Consider the following 16461-nt stretch of genomic DNA (forward strand, 5'->3'; position numbering starts at 1 on the left):
GTAGAGTCCAAACTGTTGTGGTTATCATTCGATGCCCAGATGTTTGTGTATATTCCGGGTTGATACTTGGAGTTGATTGCCAAAAAGTGTGTCATTTTATCAGGTGTCTGTTTTGTTTGGGTGGTAGTCCAGTGTGACTGTGTGTAGTATTTCAAATGCATAGTATTCGGTAACTTGCGTGGTTTCGTGATTAAAGACTCTTCTTTATGTAATGCTTGTAATGTTGTGCTTTGATTTTTATACTTGAGGTTCAACATAAGTAGCTGGGCATACTTTAAACTTCTAACTTAAAACTTAGTTTAGATGTAAGTAGTATACTTGAATAAATCACCTTAAAAAAAGAAAGAAAATGGGACCACTGAAATTGTTGTTTTAAGAGCTAATTTTCCCCTGTGTAGTTTTTGGTGTTGTTAATCATAACTTTAGGAATATATTACTCTGGGTTGAATTTGTTTTGAGGCTGAAGTATAATTTTTTTTTCCACTTTCTTAAATGTAGGATTTTGTCAAATGCTATCAAATGTATGTTATTATAAGCAGTAGCATGTGGATAATGAATTTTTTTTACATGTAAAACCTCTTTATTGTGGTTTTACTTTGAGGGTTACTGTAAATGATGTGTGCAGTCCGACTCAATGACTGGGAAACTCTTGAACTTAAAAAATAGATTACTATTGAAACTTAAAACAATTAGTTTACATCTCATTGAAATTTACATCTGAATGAAAATATCTCGTAATGAAGCACATTTTTATTTCATTTTCTTCTTGGATACAATTTGAATGTCAGCTTTTCCCCCCCAAAGTCACAAATAGTGATGGTACAAATTCTGGTTATTGTGTTTTGGCCAATGTTGTGTGTATTTAAAATGCTTCTCGAATTGAGTAATTTAATGCTCAATCTGTTCAGACAGCAAATCTTTAAGGGTTCATAATGAAGAATTTGAATGTTGTAGTTATGAACTATGGAATTATGTCTAATGTTTAGTAGCATTTGTGTCTATAGAAATTTAGTTTGGTAGCATAGAGTCTAGAGTTAGTATTTTTATATCATTTCAATAATAAACCGCTTGAATTAATCTGGTCTTTTTCATTATTATATGACTTGTGATGTAACTACCCTAGTTCTAGTCAGACTTATTGCCTATCCAGTGATGGCGTTTCCAGGTCAGAATTATTATCTTGATGTTTTTGTAGGTTTGCGCTACTCTAGAAATTGCGGTTAATTGGAATGCAAATAATATTTTGACAATGTGTTATAAATGTTTCTCCATGTGGAGGGGGCAAGTTTTACTTGATTCAGCCATCCAGTGCAGTGTTTTAATATTTACTTTCTTTGTGATAGTAGTGGTAGTTGTGTTCTACCTTTTTACCATGTTATTTTTGGGAACCTTGTATGGTGATGTATGAGCATGGAACCTTTTAATATATATTCATCATCACAGTTGATATTGATGTACTATTTTTCCTATGTTTCTTGATGTTGCCTAAATCATTCAACAGATGTGTAGAATATTCCATTTAAAATCTTCAGAATGGTTTTTTTGTTAGCTAAGTAGGTTTTTCTGCCCTACTGACCATATAGAAATTGATTGGATTTTATTCTGCTCTGCTGCATTTTACAGATAGACACTAGATGAGTTGTATTCTCAAAACACTTGAGAATTTCTTAAGCTCCTACTATGGACCGTGCACTGTGTTAAGCATTGGGCATACAAAGACAGGCAAAAAAGGCAGTCTCTGTTCTGAAGCAACTCCCAGTGTAGTTTGTGAAACTAGGAAAGTTGTAAGCTATAGTTAAGATATCTTTTGGAGAGAATAAGGATACATTCATTACTTTGACCTGAAAATTAGAAAGATACTCTTGAAGGAATAGTCTGGCCATGCAAAATTGATTTCCACAAAATGGGGTTGGCTCAGCCTTGACAAATTTTTAAATGATTTATTCTGTTTACCTGCCATCCATTTCTACCATGGAATGAGACAGGTGATTTGACCTGAAGTTTGAATTAACCTTTTTAAAAAAAAAAATATTAAGAGCACTAAGAGAATGAAAAGGCAATCAAAGAGTAGGAAAGATCTGTTTGTAAGGGGAAGGATCATAGTCTGGCAGGTAACCTAAGGATGTGAAAACAAGGAAAAATTAACAGGCATCAGTCACCTAGAACCTTTTCTTTTTTAATTTGTTGGAGCTGGTATGCTGCTGCATATTACTACCATATGTGTATGTTCTGATTGGGATTTTTGGGATAAAAGAAAAGGGCATTGATTGATTATGGCTTTCCTCAGTGTTAGTCCAACTTTACTGTACTTTTAAGCTATTGTGTGCCTTTTGATAGCTTAAAACTGTAGGAAGACTTTTGGGATACCCCATGTTTCCTAGTTTACTTTCCCAGACACAAGGTAAATACTATTTGAAAAAATATAACAATGCCTTCTTCTCCCCCCCCCCCCAACTCATGTATTTAGTCTTTTTGGTTAATAAACTATTCTGATTCTAATAAGTTGTTATCCAGTTTTGTGAATAATTGTAAACTGAATAGTATTGAGTTTGTTCTAATCTCCTTTCATGGATGCCAGTGTTATCTTCCTATTGAGAATGTGGATAGAAATGCTGTGACAGCTATCACTCAGTGCTATTCTTTTTATAAAGAAGCAGGCTCTTGAACCTAGACTGTTCACATAAAAACCTTCAGTCTGAAGGCTTTTTTGAGTAATTAACACATTATAAGCTTTTATGATAATATTGCTGTTTAAGTTTTTAACTTTGGTGTTGTGACATTCTATCCTTGTCACTTAAATGGTCTTAGAGCTTTATAAGTTGAACTAAGACAAGTACTCATAAAAGTATTGCTGTCATAACTCATAGATTTCTTCAAAATATGATCAACTAAAACTTTTTTTTTTTTAAGCAATTGGGGTTAAGTAACTTGCTCAAGGTTACACGGCCCAGGTGTTTCTGGGTGGGTGCTAAGTGTCTGAGCCCAGATTCGAGCCCAGATTCGATCCCAGGTCATCCCGACTCTGGGGCTGGTGCTCTTACTCTACTCTTACTCTCAGGCTGTGCTACCTGGCCACGCCTCAACTAAATCTTTTAACTTATTCTAAACATAGTTTAAAAAAAATCTTCTATTTCTGTGGAAACCAGGAGAGTACAATATTATAAGGACAGAGGAAATTTTTTAAAAATCACAAATATCTCCCTTTACTTTCTTGGGTGCTCCTTTTCTGGATCAGTAACTTAGATCCACTTTTCAGCATTTTGTTTAAAAACAGCTTGGAATCATCCTTAGAAATCAGAATACAGAAGTTAGAATTTAAATATCTTCATACAGTTTCAAACACATATTACAATGTCGTTTTGTTTTTCAGGAGCTTTATAGGATTCATGTGTGTGTTTTGTGTATGAGTGTGTATGTATACATACACACGTATGTTGCCACCAAATAGGAATGAATTATATGTGAGTGTGTATGTATGCATATATATACACACACACATTCCTGTGAGAGGTATAATAAACCAGTTGATTTTATAGATAACAAAATTCTCCAGGGAGAAAGGAATTTTAGTAAGTTGTAGGGCTCAGAACTTTTATGAAAGTTTGTTGATAGTCCACTTGACTGCTTTTAACTTATAAATTAAGCAGATTTACATATAATAGAAAATCTTTTCTCCATATAGAAGATTTTAAATTAAAGCCCATGGAGTTAGTGTTTAAAGCCTAGTTCTTAAATAAACTATTAAAGATGTTTCTTTTCCTACATCTTCAGTTGGAAGTATATTACAAATTTGTGTCACATTGGTCATTTTAACCCTTGGTAATTATGACTGATTGTATATGTTGTTTACTAACCTGAGGTAAATTTAATTTAACTTCAAACATGTATGGTGACAGATTTTCAGAATTTATGAGATAAATCAGAGTAATCTTTTCTTCATTGAAAATATGATGAATTTACACCATGTGGGATTACTGTTTAATTTTTTTCACAAATACTTAGCCACATGGGTAGAGAATTTGACTAGGTTGACATAAATCCACCACCACTGTACAAAAAGGAACTCAAAAGCCAATAATACTTAAAGGATCTATGGTTTGATCAGTCTCAGTTAAACTTTCTCCACCTGCACAGACCTAAAATTCTGGTACATCTTGGTACATGGTCTTTTGAATGTCCACAAAAAGGGCCAAAAAAAAGTCATCATTCTGCTACCAATCAACCTAGTGGTAAGACTGAACACTTATCTAGGCTGTTCCTCAGGACAAGTTGCTTTATATTTGGTAGGACTGGTCAAGAGCTTTTTGTTCTTCTGGACTGGACTTCACAGCCTATGTTACCTTACCTCCATGCCATACATAATGAGGTATCAGAGTAAGACTTCAGTGGAGGTATATTTAAAGTAATGCATACTTGTTTGGGGAAAAGTATATTTTACCATTACATTATCACCTCATTTGTTGAAGTCTAAAGTTTATCCCTGTCATGTATTCATAGAATTTGAGTTATAGGGATCTCAGTAGCCATCTATTCCAATCTGTACATGAAAGGAATCCTTACTGTAACATCCTGAAAAAGTGAACTTCTGGTCTCTGCTTGAAGACCTTTGGCAGATCTTGCTTATTAGATTTGTTCATTGCTAAATGTAAGTTGTAGTGCTGTCAAGGAAATACTTTGGGTTTTTAATGAGAAGAAATAAATTTTGGAGTCTTTAAAACTATTGATTAATTTGTTGTTGCTATCAAATAGGGATGAGTATTTTATTTCACCTGAAAGAAAAAAAAACTGTGTACTCTGGATCTCTCCAGAATACACAGTTCAGACTTTCTGTTCTTTGTGGATTGTAGATAGACTCTTTTCTAAAGCATTATTTGATTTGATTCTGAAGCATTATTAAATCTGGTTTTTCCTCTTCAAATTACCTCATTTACTTATTTGCCCATTAAGTATCTCCAGTAGAATGTAAGCTCTTTTAGGACAGGACCTGTTTCCCTTCCCTTCTACATCAAAGATGTTGGGGGCTCTATTTGAAAAATCTTCCTAAAATATTTGTACCATAGAAATCTGAATTTTTTTTTTCTTTTATGAGGTGTTTACAATACCTTATTGTAAAATGGGGATTAAGTATTTGGTCATAGGCTCTTGTGTTATCTTCGGCTTCTGCAAAACTCCCCATTTAATTTCTTAGGCAGATCCGAGATATATTGAAACTGAGATGGGGAAAATCTCGAAATGTGGAAGGGCTAACTGTAGTCATTTATTTTAGTTCAACTATTTAATAATGTCAACTAGAGGAATATTCTCTAGTTGAAAATGCTTTGTTTATGAATTTAAGTTTCTGGTACGTGAAATTCTGTGACAGGAAACTTGAAGTGGGGAGAAGAATATTCTGTTTCTTTATAAATCCTGTGTCTGCCTGTATTTTTGGATGGGGGGGTGGGAGTGGGGGTGGAGGATGAAGCCTGAGTGCTTGCATAGGAGCGGTGGCCTTTTTTCCTTCTGTTGTGGAGACCTACACAGACCTGGGAAAGCCTTTGCTGCTGACAAAATTAGCTGAAAAGTGAGACATTTAAATTTTTGTTTTTCTAACAAGAGCCTCTTCAGCAAACTGAATTTTGGGGACAATCCAAAGCTTTAGTTCTAGGCCTCATGGATTTGTTTCGTTGTGCTCTGGATATTGTAGGAAACTGGATAATGGTATAGGAAATCTGCTGTTTCTGCCTTGGTTGATTTAGATCTTTTCAGAGAATTACTTGGGGGCATTGAGCAATGGGGTGACTTGCCTGAGACCCGCAAAGGAGGCATTTGAGCCTGAAGCTCTGTCAACTCCATAGTACATCTGTGATGAAAAGCATGAATTTTGAGAGGACTTAAGAAGTAAAATACAAAGCAATGTGTATTTCAGACTTCTTGAGGATATGTGAAAGGGATGTATTGAAGTGGGGAGGAGCTGGAAGAGAAGGGATATCCAATTTGGAGGCCTTTATAAACCTGCATTAGGGTAGCAAACATTGAAGTTTTCAAGTATTTTGGGTGGAAGAGATTTTGAACTTGGGTGACAGAAATAGGTAAATTTGGAGGAGAGATAGATTCAGAAAGGAAAATGAATCCAGTATTGGACATAGTGAGTTCAGTTTAAATGGAGATGTCCAGCTGGCTATGTGGAATTAGGTAAATGTAGGAGAGATTAGAACTAGATTATATTCACTGATATTTATATATGCTTTAAAGTTCATAAAGAACTTTTTAAATACATCTTTGATTCTCAAAACAACCTTCTGAAGGAAGTACTTACAGGTACTAAGTCCATTTTAAAGATGAGAAAACTTGGGCTGTTAGTTTTGAGTTCAGATCTCCATTTACTAATGTTCTTTATGCTACAACAGGCACTGCTTTATAGATTTAGGAGGTATATTTACATGGAACTGATAATTGAATGCATGAAAATGAAGAATAGAGAAGAAAGGTGGCCTAGGAAGGAGAGGAGACTTGGATAACTAGATAGGTGATGTTCCATTGAAGCAGAACCAGGAAGGATCAATATAATGTCATATAATTTAAGGATGTATGAGTAATTAGAAGGAGGGTAATCAGCATTATTGAGCTACAGAGAGATTAAGGACAGAGAAATGACATGAGTATAGAAATTAAGGGATCAGTTTTGGGTGATGTCTTCTAAGGTATGAATTTTACCACCTCCTGTTTGGTGGTTAAGGAAAAGTTAGGTAGGCCATGGGAATTGAGGGAGCTGAGGTGTTGAAGACCTGGGAGGCCAGAATATTGAAATAGATAACATGAATGTTGAATTTTCCAAGTAAGAGGGCAGAGTGCTTCAAGTAGAAAGGAATGCTTTGAGCTCATGGTGCTGAACTTGAGAAAAGGAAGAGTAATGACTGGAAGCCATGACTTCCATAAAGATCTAGATAAAAATGTTATGAAATAGAAAGAAGAGGTTGTAGAGTGATTTTATCATAAGAAGTTTCTGGATGTTCTGCAACAAGGAATATGCCAATATCCTGTTGTATCTCCTGCCCTAATAATACCCAGCACTTGATCCTGGTCCTGGCTCATGCCCTGGATCCTGAAGGATTCTTTGCTGTCCTCGGCTCTGGACTTGAGCCAGTTTATCTACTCTCGTGGTACTACGATCTCTTATAAAAGAGCCAGCTTCATCCCAATTTCTTTGCATTGTTTTGATTTGTGTCTTCCCATTTGCACTGTTGTAGTCATTGTCTGTGTTGTCTTATAGCTGCTTATTTCACTGTTGTGAAATAAGTAATGTAAGTATAAGTAATACAATAAGTAAATAAGTTCATGTCTAACTGTGGTTTTTTGAATTAATCATTTTCATAATTTGTCATAGTACTGTAGTAAATTATTGTATGGCACCTCAGTGGTACCAGCAGTTAGAGCATCTGGCCTTGAGTCAGAAGGACCTGAATTCAAATGTGCTTTTAGACATTTACTACCTGTGTGTGGAGGGCAGGTCACTTAACCCTGTTTGTCTCAGTATCCTCATCTGTAAAAATGAGCTGGAGAAGGAAATGGCAAACCCCTCTGGTATCTTTGACCCAGATGGGGTCATGAAGAGTCAGACACAACTGAACAACAAGTACTCTTATCAACTAGCTTTAAAAAAATGCTTCCTCTGTGCCAAGTACTGTGATACATGCTGGGGAAGATAGGATTCGCTAGCCCATCCTAGTCACTTTCTGAACATAAAATTGAAGTTGCTTTCCTAGATGATTGGGCCATTTTACAGCTCTGCTTGTCTTTCTATAGCCTTTCCAACATTGACTCTTGTCTTTTAATTTATGAATGTTTGGTTGTATGTGTAGTCTGGTTCTTTTAGCATTTCATTTGGTCTTTTTGGTTTCATGTGGCTTGGTTATAACATTTCTACCCAGGATTATAAAAAAAGAATTTGTGGGAAAATGACTGGTCTTTGGTAGTGTAGTATTTTTCTTGGAAAATAAAAGAAAAAACTTTGGATATCCTGGGTGGGGGGGTTGGCACCACCCTCTGTTTTTTGCTGGCATGTTTTCACTCTAGGGTCTGCTCAATACTTAGATTCTTAGCATACGTCATAAAATCAGGCAATGCTGAGCCCTCTATTTAAAATAAGCAAAAAAAAGTCCCCAAACAATTAAGCAGACAAGAAAATCTAGATTCTTCATTGTTTACTTTGAACTTGTTTGGACCTCACTGAGATAAATTTATTTTTCTGTAGAGAAGCCATATCCCCCACTTAAGTCTGGTTAGCATGTTAATTTTATATATTAATACTTGAAATAAACTTGACAGAAATTCATACTGCTATTTTCACATGTTATGAACAAATGATATTTAGAGTTGGGGATTATTATTTGAATGAGATTGCCTATTTCAGGTGAATGTGGCAAGAATGTTTTCTCAGTGTTAACTTAATTGGTAAATATTTTAGTGTACATATAACTTCAGATTTTGGCAATGAAAAGAATAATTTTAACAACTTAATACTTTCATTCTGTAAGATATAAACCAAATAGCTTTATTTTAATAGTAATTTTATCATCTTGTACCAAATTAGAAGTATTATTTAAATATGAAAGGTATTTTTCCGGGTCTTGTTTTGCATTTAAAATTATGTCTCACACAACTTGTGATAAAAGATGAAATATTTCAGTTTGTAGAAGGTGTTGGATCATGCTAAGGGTGTATAACTAATTTTTTTTTTCAAATTTATGGAAAGTTATAATGGTTAGAATCTGAAACATGTTATTTTACTGAACCCTAGTGACCTGTTTTAATGGATTGAAGTTAGAGAGGACCACATTTTGGCCCTAAACATGTGCAAAAGTAGCATTAGAAAAAATGATTTTTTCCCCATCATTTAAAGTGTCCAAGCAGAGGCAAGGATGAATACTTAAATATTGGATTAGATGATCGACTGTGATTTAAAATTTAAGAGTAGCAGTACTTACAACTTTTTGTCTCAAGACCCCTTTATATTTTAAAAAATGATTGAGAACCCTACCCTAAAGATTTTTTTGTATTTGGATTATTGATGTTTATTATATTAGAAATCAAAAATAGTAGTGTGATGTTGGGCAGCTAGGTGACCCAGTAGATGGAGGGCCAGGCCTGGAGTCAGGAAATCCTCAGTTCAAATGCAACCTCAAACATTAGCTGTGGGAACCCAGGCAAGTCACTTTAAAACCTTTTTGCTTAAGTTTTCTCATCTGTAAAAGCTGGAGAAGAAAATGGCAAACCACTCCAGTATCTCTACCAAGAAAACCTCAAATATGGTCCGGAAGAGCCTGATAAGACTGAAAACATGACCAGACAGCAACAAGAAGAATATGATGAAAATAGGTTTGATCTCTGGGGGGGCCTCCTAGTGCCACCCCCCCCCCCCATCTTGATTAGTTAGTGCTGGGTGGGTACCAAGGCCACACCTTTCCTCAGAGTAGAGCTAGGTGAAATGACTTAAATTTTGTCTCAGTGTGCTCTCCTATAAAGTGGCAATGATAATAGTCCTTGCCTCTCTGACCTTTTGGGAAGTTGAGATAATGTAAAATGCTTTGCTATTTTCAAATGTTAGTGATAGTCCTTTACCTCCTTGAATTTATATTTTGCCCCCGTAGTTTTAAAACAATGTTTAGAATGAATTCAGTGTAGTCTCTCCTCTTTTAGAATATAATAAGAACAAAAAAGACATTTTTGGTTAAACATAATGGTGCCAAAATTCTTCAGGTTCTGTGTTTTTCTACTCATGTTGTTAACCAATCTAAGGAAGAAACCCATTGTTTAACAACTGAGGACCTAGGATATTAAATGCTGTTTGATCAACTATACTCCTGAATTATTCCTATAATCAGATGATCTATAACTTGAAAGTTAATAAAAAAATAGAAATATAGACACTAGGTGATTTATTTTGCTTATAATGCCACTATTTTAACTATGCAAGTTTTACTAATAACAACATGAAAAATACCAAAGTGGAGCTGTATGTTTTGGTAACTATTTAATTGGTTTGGATCAGATAGATTTGAAGTGCTTTCTTAACTAAGTGTTGGATTAACTAAGAAAATGCTTTTGCAGTTCTCTAAAACAATATTTAATACTACAATTAAAAGAGAATCAGAACAAAGCTCCGAGTAGAATGATACCAGAAGGTATCTCAATGAGTTCCCCTTCCTCTCTTTGGAAGTCTTATGCAGACTGAATATCCATTTTTTGGGGGATGTTTAAAGATTGAGTTTTGGTTTGACTAGACGTCTCTGCTCTCCTTTCAGCTCTTACGTATTTTTAAAAATGAGACAAATTTTTTTCAATCTGCAAAAATCCACCTTTCTGTCCCACTCTAGACATCTCCCTCACCCAAATAAGAATGAAAGAAAAACAACCCTTTTATAAATGTATAGTCAGGCAAAATAATGTTGGCTGTGGACTTCCTTCAAACCCCCCCCCCCCCCAAAAAAAAAAAAAAGTTTGACTTCATACTCTTAAAACCCTGTTTCAGTAGGAGTCTTCTGGAATGATAATTGGTCATTATTCTGATAAATCCGTAATTCTTCCAAATTTTATACCATATTGCTGTCATTATGTAATTTCCTGGTTCTGTTCACTTTACTCTTTGTTGCTTTATAGAAGTCTAGCTTTCTCTGAAACTATCTCCTTTAAAAAGAGTTATAAATATTTTTGTAGTTTCTGCTTAGTTTTGCTTAAGACTAATCCCTCCATTAATCTACTGTCCCTCTAATTCAGGCCTACACAGCCTGCACCCAAGGGATTTTGGGCGACCTGAGAAAAATGTAGAGGAAAACAAACATCCTTTACATTTTTTTTTTTTTTGCTTCAGGCCACCTGACATTTGAAGGGCTGTCTCTCAGTAGAGAGTACTGTACTGCTTGGCCCCAAAGAGGGTAGAACTAGAAGCACTGGGTTGACACTGGAAAAGGCAAATATAAGCTTGGCATAAGGGAAAACTAATGGTGATAGCTATCCACCAAGTCTTTGCTTTGTTTTGGGGTGGGGGGCAGGGGAGGAGGGCAGTGTCTTGTCACTGGGTTTGCCGGAACTTGTCAGCTATGATAAAGTTGTAACTGGACAGCATTTCTATTACCATATGCCATTTTATTCTGTTTTTAATTGCAATACCCATTATACCTACATAGGAAAAGAAATTTTACTATTTTTTGAGCTCTGGGCTGAGACTGAAGTTTTTTTAAACAAAAAGAAAAACTTCCATCAACCAGTGAATAGCTTTGGGATTTAGCTTTTGCTGCAAACTTGATAATTAAAAAAAAAATGAATTCAACCTAAAATTACCAGGCAAAATAGTGCTAACAAGTGAAGCTTAAAACTTAGGTAAAATCAGTTCTGTAACCACTAACGTTGTTGGAATCACCAAGCTGCTTTTTACATACCGTGTTTCCCTGATAATAAGACACTGTCTTATTAAATTTTTTGGACAGAAAAACACCAGAGGGCTTATTTTCAGGGGAGGGCTTATTTTAATGAACATTGACAGCAATTTTAATTAACAGGTAAATGTGAACAAAAAAATGTACCTTTATTCAATAAGCAAATCACTGGGGAAGAACAGCATGACGCACTCACTGCTGCAGCTCTGATTGGATGCAGCTCGGAGCGCGGCGTGCGTTTCCCCCCGGGGGGGGGGGGATGGTGCATACAGAAGGTACCATAATGTAGCGTGTAGCTCAGGGGATCACCTTCACTACAGTAGCAATCTCAATAGGGCTTATTTTCGGGGGAGGGCTTATTTTAGAGGAATCTTACACAGTAAGGGGAGGGCTTATTTTCGGGATAGGTCTTATTATCGGGGAAACACGGTACTTCCTGAGCTATCAAATGTTAAAGGCACAAGATCTTCATTCTTACACAGATTTACAGTGGGTACTTTTTCCAGCTCCAACTACAGTTCCAGCAGTTTTCTAGACCTTGATGCAAGGGCAAAAGAGACATCGGTATTTCAAAATTAATTTAGCTGTGCAATTGAGGAGCATCCACTTAATATTCAATTAGAAGTGATTAATCTGCAATGTAATGACACGATAAAAGGCAACTATTAAGAGAAGAATCTAATAGAATTCTACAAATGCCTTTCAAGTGATGAATTTGCTCAATTAAAACCATGTGCTCATGGATTGATACCAATATGTGGTAGTACCTATTTGTGTAAAAAGACATTTTAAAAGATGAAATACATGATCTCATTATAAATCAGCATTAACATGAAAATTTGCAATTAGTTTTGATGATAAGGAACACTTATTTTGTATGTCAGTTAAGTGAAATGCTACCTATACCCCCCAAAAGAATTTTGTTATTTATATAATTGTATTACAAAAACATAAACTCCATTGTTATTGTTACCATATTTTGAATTTCATCAATAAAGATGTTCTGGAAGTTTTTTTTTTCTCTCCTGTTTTAAGTAGTATCTATATAACATCCTAAATTTTGCCAGGCATTCAGGGTTAAGTGACTTGCCTAGGGTCACATAGCTAGTAAGTGGCAAGTGTCTGAGGCTGGATTTGAACTCAGGTCCTTCTTGCTACAGGGCTGGTGCACTATCCGTTGTGCCACCTAGCTACCCCACGTCCTCAATTTTTGTCTCTTGGCCCTCAAAGACCAAAATAGTTATTACTAACTGACACTTTATGGAAAAATAATTTGCCAACCTTTGCTCTGATAACCTCTTTCTTGTTAGCAGCCTACTTGTTTTATGAACCAAATAGTGGGATCCTTGGGTTAAAAAGAGATCTCTTCTTAAATGATTACAAATTATTTGATTTTTTTTTCCCAAAAAACCCCCTAAATGTTATTTTAATTTTTAGATTTAGTTTTGTTCCTCCTACCTTCCACAGCTGAGAAAAGCAAGGAAAACAAAACCCCTGTTAAATCATGATCAAGCAAAAGAAATTCATATTTTAGTTCTGTCAAAAATAAAGTTTCAAAATGTCCTAGAGTCTATCACCTCAATTAAGAGTTAGACATGGATTTTGGGGTGGAGTTAAGATGGCGGAGTAGAAGCAGGACCTCCCCAAGGCTCCGGCTTCGATCTTCCCCAATCCATGTAAAAAGGGGACTCTAAACAAACTTCGGAGCTGCAGAACCCACAAAATGACACAGAGAAGCTAACCTCCTGCTGAGGATAGGCCAGCAGGAATTGGCAGCACAGTGTTCTAGGAGCCCAGCCCAGCCCTACCCTGAGGCTTTAGCCCCAGGGCAGGCCTGACCAGCCTCCGGCCAGAGGGACTCCAGATCAGCAGCAGCTGTGGCCTTTTCCAGATTTATTAACACATAGATGCAAAGGACAAAGTGAGAGGTCAGTGCAGTCTGGACTTTGGGACCCAGTAAGTGGGAGTGCTTGGCTTTTGCCCCCGGGGTGAGAAGCTGCTGAGACGCTGTGCCAGCCAGCGCCACGTGGCAGCTTCAGCTCCTGGCCTGCAGAGTGTAGGGGGACCAAGCACCAGTCTGAGGGATAATCACTCTTGCTTTAACCTTCTTGGATCTGGATTGCAGTCTAGGGTGGAGGTCCTGGGTGTGTGTCCAGCTTGCCAGAGCATAGGGAGACCTTAGAGAGGGCACCTATCTAATACCTGTGGCAGCTGAGAACCCCAGCATTTGGGATGAAAGCTCCCCTCTCTGGTGGCAGAGTCCTACTGTGGCAAAAAGCCCAGGGGTCAAGTGACTGAGGGGCGACATGACCAGGCAAAGGAAACAAAGCATACAGAAGATTCCAACATTAGACTCGTATTTTGGGGACAAAAAGGAGCAAAGCATGGAACAGGAGGAAGACGGTGAAGTTAAAATTCCTGCACCAAAAGCTTCTAAAGAATATACTAGCTGGTTACAGGCCATTGAGTACCTTAAGAAGCAGATAAGAGAAGTGGAGGAAAAATTGGGAAGAGAAATGAGAACAATGCAAGAAAATTATGAAATAAGAGTCAACAGCCTGACTGAGGAAAATAACACCTTAAAAAACAGACTAACTTAAATGGCAAAAGATCAATGAGGAGAAGAATGCCTTAAAAAGCCAAATTTGCTAGATGGAAAAAGAATCTCAAAAGGTCACTGAAGAGAATCATTGCTTCAGAATTAGACTGGAGCAAATGGAAGCTAATGACTTTATGAGAAATCAAGATGTTGTTAAACAGATCCAAACAAATGAAAGAATAGAAAGCAATGTGAAATATCTCATGGGAAAAACCACTGACCTGGAAAATAGAGATAATTTAAAAATTATTGGACTACCTGAAAGCCATGATCAAAGTAAGAACCTAGAAATCATCCTCCAGGAAGTTCTCAAAGAAAGCTGCCCTAATGTTTTAGAACCAGAGGGCAAAATGGAAGTTGAAAGAATCCACCGATCACCTCCTGAAAAAGATCCCAAAAAGAAAACTCCTAGGAATATTATAGCCAGGCTCTGGAATTCCCAGATTAAGGAGAGAATATTGCAAGCAGCCAGGAAGAAACAATTTGAATATTGTGGAAACACAATCAGGATAACCCAGGATCTGGCAGCTTCTACACTGAGGGATCGAAGGGCTTGGAATATGATATTCTGGAGGTCAAAGGAGCTGGGATTAAAACCAAGAGTCACCTACCCAGCAAAACTGAGTATCCTGTTTCAGGGGAAAATACGGTCATTCAGTGGAATAGAGGACTTTCAGGCATTCTTGCTGTAAAAACCAGAGTTGAATAGACATTCAGATACAAGAAGCAAGAGAAGCATGAGAAGGTAAACAGGGAAAAGAAATCATAAGGAACTTATCAAAGTTGAACTATTAGCATTCCTACATGGAATAATAATAATAATAATAAAAACTTATGAAACTTTTCTCAGTAGTTGAAGGGAATAGAAATATATATGTGTGTCTATATGAGGGTATATGGGCATATGAATACATATGTGAATTATGTATATATGTATACAGGTATACATAGAGGGCACAGGACCAATTTAACAGGAAGGGATGATACTCAAAAAGTGAAATTAAGAGATGAGAGAGGAATATAATGAGAGGAGATAGGGAGAGACAGAATGGGGTAAACTATCTCATATAGAAGAGGCAAGGGAAAATGGTTACAATGGAGGGGAAGAATAGGAAGGCAAAAGGGAATGGGTCAACCTTATTCCCATTGAATTTGGCTTGGGGAGGGAATGAAATACACACTAAATAGGGTATCTCACCCTCCAGGAGAGTAGGGGGGGGAAGGGGATGAGAGGGAGGATGATGGAAGGGAGGGCAGGCTGGGGGGGAGGGAAGTTGGAAGCACCCACTTTGGGAAGGGATGGGATCAAAGCAGAGAATGGAACAAGTGAGAGGTGGGATAGGAGGGAGGGAAATATAGTCAAGCTTTTACAATATATCTACTATGTTATTGTTTTGCATTAGCCACACATGTACAACCTATACTGAACTGCTTATCTTCCCAATAAGGGTGGGTGACAAGGGAGGAAAGGAATGAATCTGAAATTCAAAGTTTTAAAATAAAATACTCAAAATATATACATATATATATGCTATTATTAATACTATTTTACATGCAATTAGGAAATAAGATATACAGGCACTGGGACATAGAGATCCACTGGAAACATCCAAAGGGATATGGGAGAGAGCAGATTGGAGGAGGGTATATCCTGTGGGACTGCTATTTTGGGGTAGTGGGTAGGGGAGAAAATTTGTAACTCAAAATCTGGCAGAAATGAATGATGTAAATCAGAAGTTAATAAAAAATTAGGAAAAAAAGAGGTAGACATGTTTCATCTTGAGTTCTGTGGAATTATGTTTGATAAGGTGTTCATAGTTCCTCAGCCTTTTTTTTCTTTTTTAGCATGCATTTCTAAAAATTTTGAATTCCAAATTATATCCTTCCTTTTCCCACTGATGTATCAGTGATACATGTCAGATTATGTAAAACATAATATGTCTTTAAAAGTTCCTTATCTCTGTAGTATTGCAATTATTGTATAAATCAGGTGTGGGGAACCTGTGTCTTCAAGGAGAAAAGCAACCTCCTTGGGTGCAACCTTTTGACTGAGTCCCACGTGTTATACAACAATTCTTTTATTAAGGGGATTTGTGCTGTGAAGTTTGGATTCAGTTGAAGGGCTATACTTGAGGTCACATGGGGCCACACAGCGTTCCCCTGGTTCTGGTGTCTTCTGTCTGCATCAGTTCATACAAGTCTTCCCAGGTTTCTTTGAAATCATCCCTGTTCATCATTTATTACTACCATTGGACAGTTCTTGCTTTACATAAGCTCGCATTACACAGATTTAACTTTAAAGTATTCTGAAAGAAATCTGGTATTCTAAAGAAACAGTTTTCTGGACTCCCACCTTCCCCACCAAAAATACCTTCCACATGAAAGCAGAAGAATGGATTGTGGGGAGACTGCCACCTCTTTTGATACCACCACCTTCCTCTCCCCCCCCCC

At 36.8% G+C, this 16461-nt stretch overlaps 1 protein-coding gene across 1 annotated transcript in view; it reads left to right on the plus strand.

Annotated features, from left to right (window-relative positions):
• RYBP (RING1 and YY1 binding protein) overlaps nucleotides 1-16461 on the plus strand; it is a 76214-nt gene that overhangs the window by 1431 nt on the left and 58322 nt on the right. The gene's annotated exons all lie outside the window — the stretch shown is intronic.

This window comes from Petaurus breviceps, unplaced genomic scaffold, assembly GCF_028583685.1.
Source record: "Petaurus breviceps papuanus isolate PSGF00001 unplaced genomic scaffold, PetGlider_PUasm1.0 174, whole genome shotgun sequence".
Lineage (NCBI taxonomy): Eukaryota > Metazoa > Chordata > Mammalia > Diprotodontia > Petauridae > Petaurus > Petaurus breviceps.